The sequence below is a fragment of the Leucoraja erinacea genome, chromosome 18 (assembly GCF_028641065.1).
Source record: "Leucoraja erinacea ecotype New England chromosome 18, Leri_hhj_1, whole genome shotgun sequence".
NCBI classification, from domain to species: domain Eukaryota; kingdom Metazoa; phylum Chordata; class Chondrichthyes; order Rajiformes; family Rajidae; genus Leucoraja; species Leucoraja erinaceus.
In genome coordinates, this window is record NC_073394.1 from 19,396,601 (window position 1) to 19,407,644 (window position 11,044).

Below are 11,044 nucleotides of genomic sequence, written 5' to 3' on the forward strand. Positions count from 1 at the left end.
CCTTATGATTTTACCCCAGATTCTCTGTTGAATTGAGAGAACCACTCTGTCAGATACTTCCAAAGAAAACATTTATTTTGATTAATCAAACTCGAAATATTATATATTTTGCAAGAAGATTAAATTAATGATGTTACAAATAACAAAATGTTCCTGCTAATGTTACGTAATTGAGTAATTAGTGACTGCATGATCAGATCACAGATTTTTCCTGTAGTTAAGGATGCACTTTGAAATGATATGAGATAAATATTTTAATGTTTATATGTAGCTTTAATGTAATAAAACACCAGGAGGGAACAGAGAAGGGTCTGGAGGGGAAAGAGACAGTGACACAACTGGTAAAGCTGCCGCCCCACAGCGCCAAAGACCCAGGTTCAATCCTGACTCGGGTGCTGTTTGTGTTGAGTTTGCATGCTTTCCTCCAGGTGCTCTGGTTTGCTCCTACATCGCAAAGGCACATGGCTTTGTAGATTAAATTGCCCAAAGTGTGCAGGGAGTGTAATGTGAATCGGTGATAGATGGTCGGCCTGGACTCAGTAGGAGGAAGGGCCTATCTCTAAATTAAACTAAACTAAAACATTCTAAAAGGTTTTATGAGAGCATAATCAACTCCAATGACATGCAGGTTTGTAGGGTTCATTGGTTTCTGTAAATTGTCCCGAGTGTGTAGGATAGAACTAGTGTATAGGTTGTTGGTCGGCGTGGACTTGGTGGACCGAAAGGCCTGTTTTCACATTGCATTTCCAAGTTAAATTCTCCAAAACTGCTGTTGACCCAAAGGACGTTACAGCAAGGCAGATGATCAAAATGTTGGTTAAGATAGTCGGTTTTGGAATTTCCCATGAAAACTGAAGGAGGTTAGAATGGAAGAATGGTACAAACCAACATTTGAGGAGGTAATAATTGAAAGTACAAATACAAATTCAAATTCATTCTTAGCACAGAGCATGTAATACTATTCAAATAGAGGAGGTGATTTCAATTTGCAATAGACAAATTCATATGCAAACTTGCTTCCAAGTCCAATGTAGTGAAGTGGGAGACTTAGTGGCATGTCCCACTTTCACGACCTTAAAAAATCAAGGTCGCTGTAACCTACGACCTCCTATGACCTTCCACGACTATGTTGCAGACCTCCCACTACTATGAAGAAGACCTCCTTCGACCTTCGACTATGTTGAAGACCATACACGTTTTACTGCTGTTTGCAGTGGCCCTTTTGCTTCAACAGCCTTTTAAAAAAGGCAGAAGGGGAAGAGCAAGGGTGAAGAGGAAGCACAAGAAGAGGTCTCAATGGGTGAATGGAGATGATGTGATGGACTGTCCCAGTACACCAGATGACTGGAAGAGAGTGGCGGTGGGCTTTGACAAAAGATGGAACTTTAAGCACACACATGTGGGGCAGTGGATGGCAAGCATGCCATTCTTGTCCCTGTCCCCCTCATTTTCCTTTTCGTACAGCATGGCATTCTGCTGGAACCATTCCTCAAGGTCCCCCTCCTGCTGCCTGGTGAAGGTGTAGGGCATAACCTTCCCCCAACCCTCCCTCACCACCAATGGGGCATCTGCCTCTGATGCTGTCAGACACAGGAGAAAGGGCTGCTTTGCTGCCTTCAAATGAGGCCGTGAAGGATGGGGTGATGGTGGGGACATATACTACCACCCTGGTCTCTTCCTCCAGGGGTTTCTCATGCAGGGCTACCTTCTTCTTCACTATCACCGCCTGTGGCATCACCTCCTGCCACTCCTCCTCTTGGGTGGGCAACACCTGCATGGCAGGTCTTTTTTAGAGTTGTGCCCTCCCCCTGCTCTGCTGCCTTTTTGGTGCCATCTCTAAAACACAAGTCTCCTCTCCAAAAAAACTCTCCAACTATGAATGAACATGCCCTGGAGTGACAGAGGTGACGTTCTGCTGTTTAAATGACCTTTTTTTTTCTACTGACCTTTTTTTCACCCCGGAGCTATTACTTTCGACTGCCTCTGACCACCTACGACTAGCATCATGACCTACTACGACCTACCTACGAGTAAACAGTATCGATTTTTTCCATGCCAACCTTTTTTTTACTGGTTGACATTTTTTATCAGGCTAGAAAAAACGCCGCTACCTACTTGATGCTACGAGTACCTACGACTAGCATCACAACCTGCTACGGCCTACCCACGACCTCTTTCGACCTCGTACGACCTCGTGGCGACCATGCTGGGAGTATGAGTCAAGGGCAGACTCGGCAGAGGTCGTGAATTAGGTCATGAAAGTGGGACAGGGGCATTGCATAGTCAGAAGCACCTTTTTTGGAGAGATATTTAACCAAAAAGCTGTCGGATTTGTATAGTATAGTTTAAAGATTCACTCCCTATTTGGGGAACAGCAAGGGTTTTTTGTTTACATCAGGCCATTTTTTCATATCAAATACCAAGAGCAAATATATTCCTTTCATTTCTGTTGGTGGTATCTTCCAGTTGCAACATAATTACAATATTTGTCAACTGGGAATTCATTATATTTCTGAGATAATTTCTATTCAGGAATTTCTGAGATAAGATTTTAACTATGTAAATCTTTCTTTTGCTTAAAGAAGGTTAAAAATGTAATTCAACTTCTTTAATCCACAATGAATCTTGTTTTTCACAATACCTGGTGCCTTTTTCTACATTCTTCATTCCTTTCTTAGTAGCACGAGAATGGATGTTTGTAGTACTATTTGGTAAGGTAACCAGCCTTGGTTACTATCTCTACCCATCACTATCCCACCTGACTCATCTGCCAACTGTTGCTTCCGCACCTGAATCCACCTATCACTTGCCAGTTCTTGCCCTACCCCTTCCCCCCCACCTCTCTCTCCCAGTTTTCTCCCCTCCACTCCATCAGTCTGAAGAATGATCCTGACCGTAACCATTGTCCATCCATTTCCCTCCACAGATGCTGCCTGTGTGCCTCCAGCATCTGTACAAATTCCATTTACCAGCATCTGTTCTATACAAGTGTTTGTCCACATACCTAAACGTGCTTGAGAATCTGCCACCATCAGCTCTTCACATTCCACATTCTTAAGCACGCTTAAGCAATTTGTTTTTTAGATTTCTTTGTAACCATTATTACTTCTTATTCTCCATCAATGATACCTGGTAGATGAGGGGAGAAAAACTGCAAATTCAGTGGAAGCAGGAAAGGTGAGGCAGCAAACCTGCCACCTATCAAAACATCCTCTGATTATTGTTTTCATTGACATCAATAGAATGGAAAATTGGGCCGAGTGCACTGCTACTTATGATAACTTTCAATTTTAAGAACTTTAACAATGTGAAGTATATTTTTCTATTTAGCTTTTCCCGTAAAAAAAAATTGTGCAAAAAATTAAAGAATATATATTTTTAATAATCCATTGGTTGAGGAGAACAAGTGATGTCCAGAATACGTGTTACTAATCTATCTCAAAATTAGGAAAGCACCAAAAATAATTATGGTTAATTGTGTTGATGAAATGTGCAATGCCTTGGATGAAGTTGAAAGTTTGGTGAATTAAATTCTTTATTGATCAATATCAGATGAGTTGATAAAATCTCTAATTCTTTAATTGTTGACAGAGTTAGTTGTTGGCATGGCTTAACTTGTTGTCCCTTGCCAACCTCAGAACTCTAACTGGACTTTCAAAGAATAGTTCTGAATTACTGTGGTTGATTACAACATAGAATTAATTTTATACTCCTTATGTTGTTGCAATTATTAATTATCTGCACATTCTTACTCTCCTGAATTTTCTTCAAATCATGCTTTAATGTAAATAAAGGAACAACGCAGAGAATATTAACATGGTGAGTCTAGACTACCTACAAACAAAGAGGTTCATGTCAAGATCAGTCAGAGGTTAAAATACCGCAAACTGATGCAGTGAAGAGATAAAAACTTAATAACTTGAGAACCGCAATACACTATGCTATGTTGGACAAAGTGTAATGTGCTGGAAGAACTCATCGATTCAGGCAGTATCTATGGAGGGAATAGACAGATGATGTTTCAGGTTGGAACCTCCAGCATTTATATTTTTGCTCAAGATTCCAGTATCTACAGTTTCCTGTGTCTCCAGGTTATTTTGGACTTAATTTGGACATAATTTAACCCACCATGTAATGTATGTTTATCTTCATTTCCCTTTCCATCTCACAACCCAGGTTTGTTTAACGGTACAGAAAGAAAGTTACAAAATAATGTGCAGATCCGGAAGGAAAGAAGGAAAAGATGCCAGGAGGAAGAAATGGACCCCACAAGCAAATGGGTCACATCTTAGAACTTGCTTACCACCTTGAATTGGAACAATAATTACAATTTTGATTAAATGTAACATTATACTCTTTTACGTGTTTTAGTTTTTCTGTATATCAATTTTTAATAAAGTGCAGAAATAGTGTAGCAAAAATAAGTAAAGGATTGTAATTTTCTCAAACAAATATGTCCAAAACCAAGAGTTGTTGCCTCACTTGTCAGCAAAAAAATAAGTTATGATTTATGTTTTGTATCCTATTTCTAAGCATAATTAAATTTATCTCTCAGAATGGATGGTGTACAAAGAAAATAATTGCTTTGTGGTATAAATGTTAGATCATCAGTTCAGGTTTCTTGCAGCTCTGAGTCAGGAATGTGCTACATTAATAAAACACTCTTCAACTAGTCCTCAAAAATTCTACTTCATTAGATTTCTGCAATCCTGCCATCCTATGTCAAGTATTCCACAATATATTAATGTATCCATTGTAAAATGTGACACTGCCAAATACCAGATCTCTTTACAATGCCAGAAATAAGCTGATTAATTAACTGTAGAAAAACCAATTGTAGCGTGCCATCAGGAGGAAATACCAGGCATTATTTGGTGGTACTGCCACATTTGTCCCTCACCACTGTATTCAAATCTGCTGAGCAGCAAAATCTGAATTGCAACTATTTAACCAATGAAGGCCCCATGGAGTTCTATAAATATATTTTCTCACAATTAAAAATCTCTGAGAATGTTTTCTTTCAATTTTGGTAACTATCAGAGTAGAGTAGAAAAATATACCAGGTAACATTAATATCCAAAGTAACAAATCAAAACTTCATTTTCAAGCACTATTCGAGAAGGGCAAGCAACTGTCTTTTATTAGTCATAGAGTGATAGAGCGTGGAAACAGGTTCTTCGACCCAACTCGGCCCACACCGGCCCACATGTCCCAGCTACACTAGTCCCACCTGCCTGCGATTGGCACATATCCCTCCAAACCTGTCCTATACATGTACCTGTCTAACTATTTCTTAAATGTTGGGATAGTCCCTGCCTCAACTATCTCCTCTGGCAGCTCATTCACCATCCTTTGTGTGAAAAAGTCACCCCTCAGATTCCAAATAAATCTTTTCCCCTTCACCTTAAACCTATGTCCTCTTGTCCTAGATTCCCCTACTTTAGACAAGAGACTATTTTCTCATGTGCTTCTAAGTACTCGGAAAACTCATTGTTAATAATGGATTCTAAAACCACTGAAGTCAGGCTAACCGGCCTATAGTTTCCCTCTTTTGCCTTGCTTTCACCTCTATTGCCTCTTGAAGGGACTTTTGGAGATGCACGTGTTAAGGGATATGCTGGGAATGGAGAGATATCAATTATGTGAAAGCAGATAAGAGTTGGTCTTGACATTATGTCTGACAGAGACACTGTGGCCCGAAGGGCCTGTTCATGTGCTGTCCTGTTTTATGTTAAACCAGCTACTGTTACAATTCAGCTTTCAATAAATTAAGCATTAATAAAATTAAGCTGCTTTTGCAATATGACCTAAAAAACAATTGAAGTAAAAATATAGGTAAATGCAAATGTTTGATGAATAATTGCCAAATAGTTGTTGTAGCAGCAGATTTTCATATCTTTCAGGTAATTGGCACCCTAGCCACTATTTGGATGAGCATGGTTAAAGGGGGTGTCTTCTAAACGCACGCAAGCTCACTCACAGAGACCTTCAGAGCTTCTTCTCAGATATGACTTCAAAACACAGTCTTTTGATGAATAAATGCTTTATTGTTGATAGAAAACAGTGAAATACATCCAAGTTTCTTCCGACTCGTTACTGCAATCTTCTTCGCTCCAGCTTATTACTTTAGACATTAATACACTCCTCGTGTCTCCGTAACACTGGCAAGATCCACATGATCCCGCATGAGCTCCTTTAGATCTCCCGTGGACCCCACATGCTTACATGTTCTTACATGTGGCTCTTACATGTTCTTACATGTGGCTCTTACATAGTAGAAGGGTTAAACTTTCCCATGGCTCTCCAAACTAATCTAAAAACTAAACTTCTGCGCAAGCAGCTAAGCTCCAAACACGCCCAAAAACACGTCATAAATCCCACCCACAATATAACGGGCAGTCTAAAATTTAAAGGCACATGCCATTCTCAATGACATGCAAAACATGCCAAATGGCCACTACAGTTGTATTTTTCATTAAATCAGTGCAAGGTTTGAATTCACTGTCCCTTGGATGATTGGTTTGTGTAAGACTGCAAGAGCAGTAATATTTGGGATTACCCAGGATTTTTAAATTCACATTTACACTGCGCACTTCTTAGTAAATATTGTTTCTGTTCAGGAAGCTAATGGTTCATTCTCTTGCGATGTCAAACTCCTTATTCAGTGTGAAGTGATAACAGCCACAGTATGAGGTGATAGACCATACTTCCTGTCAACAATGCTTAATGGATGAAATCATATGGACCTCCCTGATGTCAAGCCAAAGCTCTTTGTAGAAATGTTTTGGTGTAACCATAGTGATAGCACCTGGAGGGGAAAAAATAAGCTATTGGAGGAACACAGCAGATCAAGCAACATCTGTGGAGGAAAGAACTGGTCAACATTTTAGATCAAGATCTTGCATCATGACTGAAGGTGTAAAGGGAAGATAGCCAACATAAAGAGGTGAGAAAGTGGAAAGAGACAGAGGCTGGTAGGTGACAGGGAGAACCAGATGAGGTGGGGGATTATGAACAGACGGGGAGACAGCGGAGGGAAGGAGGGGAATTTTGAGACAACTCCATGGAGCTACTACCATTTCTAGCATATCATTTTGTCTTATTATCTGCCATAGGACAGATCCCAAAACAGTAATTTGAGAGTGCTTGACTGCACTCATACTTAAGGTTGCCTTTGTCTGTGCTACAACAGAAACCTTGACCTCATTCTCCAGATGCTGCACAGTGGTATAGTCTAATTGTTGGAAAGCAGCAATTAACTGTCTTCAGCAAGAAAGGAATGGCTCTCTTCAAAACAATGTGCAAGGCTGGAGCTGGACTCCTATGTGTATAAAGGTCCGTGAAATGAATTTACCTTAAAGTCTATGAGAGACATGGCTGACAGCATCCAGAGAAAATTGAACTTTGATACATTGTTTTTCGTCCTCAGCAAATACAAAGGCAATAAACATGTAAAGAAGCATTGTTAGAACTGTCGTCACTCTAACTGAAAATGCTGCATCAATTTGTTTGCAATGAAATGTCAGAAACAACACTGTGATAATGAGGAGGTGAAGTGTTCTGGTGAGCAGGTTAGATAATAAATATTGGTCAGGCAATCAGGAAGAATGTTCCTGCACCTTATGAGGATACGCTCCACAAATAAAGAGATCCTCAGCTCTACATTCAGTAAAGCACAAGAGCACTAGATACTATATCAAAGGTACTGGAGTGGGACTTCCATTCAACAAAACACCTATTAACTGAGAGGGGAACTTCCAACCAAAGAGGCAATATTCTCACTGAACTAACTTTTTATCTTAAAATTGTTCATACACTTTGATTCAAAATCTATGAAAAATGAAGTATTTTAGGAATATAAGATTGTCATGCCCATGAAATATACAACCCACTTTAAAATTGTTTATACTGTAATTCTCACATGTACAGGACAAGCACTATACTGTATCTATTGAAGGCAATGAAACTTCCGAGAAAGAAAATTGTCAAGATTTACTGGTGCCGCAGGGAGATAGGGTGGTGCAGAAGGCTTTTGGCTCACTGTCCTCCATCAGTTAGGGAATAGAATATAGAAGTTTAACATTATGTTAGAGTTGTACAAGACGTCATTGATGTCTCACTTGAAGTATTGTGCTCAATTTTCATCACCCTGCTATTGGAACGATGCCATCAATCTGGAAGAAGTGCAGAGAAAATTGACAAGGATGTTGCCAGGACTCAAGAGCCTGAACTATAGGGAGAGGTTGGGTAGGCTGAGACTTTATTCCTTGGAGTGCAGGAGGCTGAGGTGTGATGTTATAGAGGTGAATAAAATCACAAAGGGAATAGAAAGGGTGAATGCACAGGGTGCAGGAATGAAGAACGAGGTGACATTGGTTTAAGGTGAGAGAAGAAAGATTTAATAAGAACATGACAGACAGCTTTTCCACACAAAGGATGGTGGGTACATGAAACAAGTTGCCAGAGGAAGTGATTGAGGCAGGTACAATTAACAACATATTAAAGACATTTGGACATACATGGATAGGAAAGGTTTAGAGGGATACGAGTTGAGCACAAGAAAATGGGTTCTGATGAAGGGTTTCGACTCGAACTGTTGCCTATTTCCTTCGCTCCATAGATGCTGCCTCACCCACTAAGTTTCTCCAGCATTTTTGACTACCTTCGATTTGCCAGCGTCTGCAGTTCCTTCTTAAACAAGAAAATGGGACTAGCTTAGCTGGAACAATTTGGTCGGCATGGAACATAGAAACATAGAAAACATAGAAAATAGGTGCAGGAGTAGGCCATTCGGCCCTTCGAGCCTGCACCGCCATTCAATATGATCATGGCTGATCATCCAACAGTTGAGACGAAGGGCCTATTTCCATGTTGTATCACTCCATGGCTTTGACTCTGGAAATAAAGACATCCGACAGGATTTTAGAAATGTTACCATTTATAAAATCATTTTTTTGTTTCATAGTCAAATTTAACTAAACAGATGTGACAGCTGGTAGTACAATCCAGCTAAATAATATCAACCACACTTAACTCGTCATATATAATAAGGATTGAACTCTTAAAAATAGTAGAGATTATTGAATTTCAAGTACTGCAAGAAAGTGGATAAATTTATTCCAGTGTTTTTCATTCATTATTTGACATGAAGGATTATGCTTGTCTTTGACATGAAGACAAATACTTTCAATATGTTGAAGTGCTGCAGCCTCAACAAAGGGTGGACTGCCAAGGATTTGTACGATGAATGGAAAAGGATTTATATTGCTGGGAAATTCTGCGTAAAACACATTGGACGCTCTTATTAATGACCTATTTAGGTTTTAACTACACAAAATTCACATCACGAATGCAAACCACATGGTTCATGTATGGAAGATAAAAAATAAATTAAATGAGTACAGAATGTGCAGAGAGAAATTACAAATGGAAATTAAGAGGAAAAGAAAATGCATGAGAAATATTAGGAGGTAAAAATCATTGAAGATCCAAAAATACTCTACAAATTAAGACCTGTTAGAGACCAAAATGAAGATCTGTGTGCGCAGGCAGAAGGCTCATGTAGAATATTGAGTGAACATTTGGCATGCCTTCACTGAGAGGTGGAGGTGGGGTGGTGATGGTGGTGGTGCTATGAGCATTGATATTTAGGAAGTAAAATACAGAAGTATTGGATGTGATAAACATAGAGTAAGTGCATAGATTATGGGACTCTTAATATTTAAAAGTGGATAAAATGTATCCCGGATTCCTAAATGAAGATTATTATTCTAATTCTAACCATCCTTTACCCATGCTCTTTGGCTATGGTGACGTTTCAAAGCCATGGTAGAGTGGTAGAGTTGTGGCCTTACAACGCTGGAGAACCGGGTTCAATCCTGACCGAGGATGCTGTCCGTATGGAGTTTGTACATTCTCCCCGTGACCTTGTGGGTTTTCTCTGGGTTCCCTCCCACATTCCAAAGACGTGCAGGTTTGTTGGCAGATTAGCTTGTGTAAATTGTCCCTAGTGCATAGGATAGAACTAATGTGTGGGTGATCATTGGTCGACATGGACTCGGTGGGATGAAGGGCATGTTTCCATGCTGTATCTCCAATCTAAACAAAGAGGCAGATTCCTTTGTTTAAGAGGGAACTGCAGATGCTGGAGAATCGAAGGTTACACAAAAAAGCTGGAGAAACTCAGCGGGTGCAGCAGCATCTATGGAGCGAAGGAAATAGGCAACGTTTCGGGCCGAAACCCTTCTGAAGAAGGGTTTCGGCCCGAAACGTTGCCTATTTCCTTCGCTCCATAGATGCTGCTGCACCCGCTGAGTTTCCCCAGCCTTTTTGTGTAATGGCAGATTCCTTCCATGGTTTCATTGCTCAAAAAGGAATAAAATTGATAAACACAAAGCAGTCAATAGTGAGAAATTACTGGTAAAAAACCTTCCGATAGATGGCATTTAGAGGACCATGTGCTAAACAATGATAGTCAGCATAGAGTAATTAGGGAGAGGTCAGGTCTGATTACTTTGAATTTTTCAAGAGTGTATTGAGAATTGCTGAAGACTGTAGTGCATGTAGTGTACAAGCATTTTAGCAAAGCATCTGAAGAAAAAGTCTTACATTGAAGAATAAAAAAGAAATTAAAAGGAATAGCTGGATTAGAAATTGGTTCTGTGACAGAAAGCAAAAATATAATAATCACTGGAATTGATTTGTAATCAAAGGCCAGAATATAGTAGGTCTGCAGGTCATTACTGGGTCTGTTGCTGTTATTGGTCTGTTATAATTGGTTCAGACAAAATAGGCAACAGAATTAACAGATTTATTACAATAACATTTTGACTGAATGGTTGATAGTGAGGGAAATAATTCTCAGCTAAAGAGAGATATCAAAGGAGTGATTAGGCTGGAACAGAAAATGCCAGGTGGATTTCAACATAGAGAAATTTGATATAGGTCGAACAAAACAAGGGATCACATGATAAATTGTGCAGCACAAAGTTTAGAGGATCAGGGAAACATGGAATGCATGCCCAGGATGGGTGGATTAGATTTT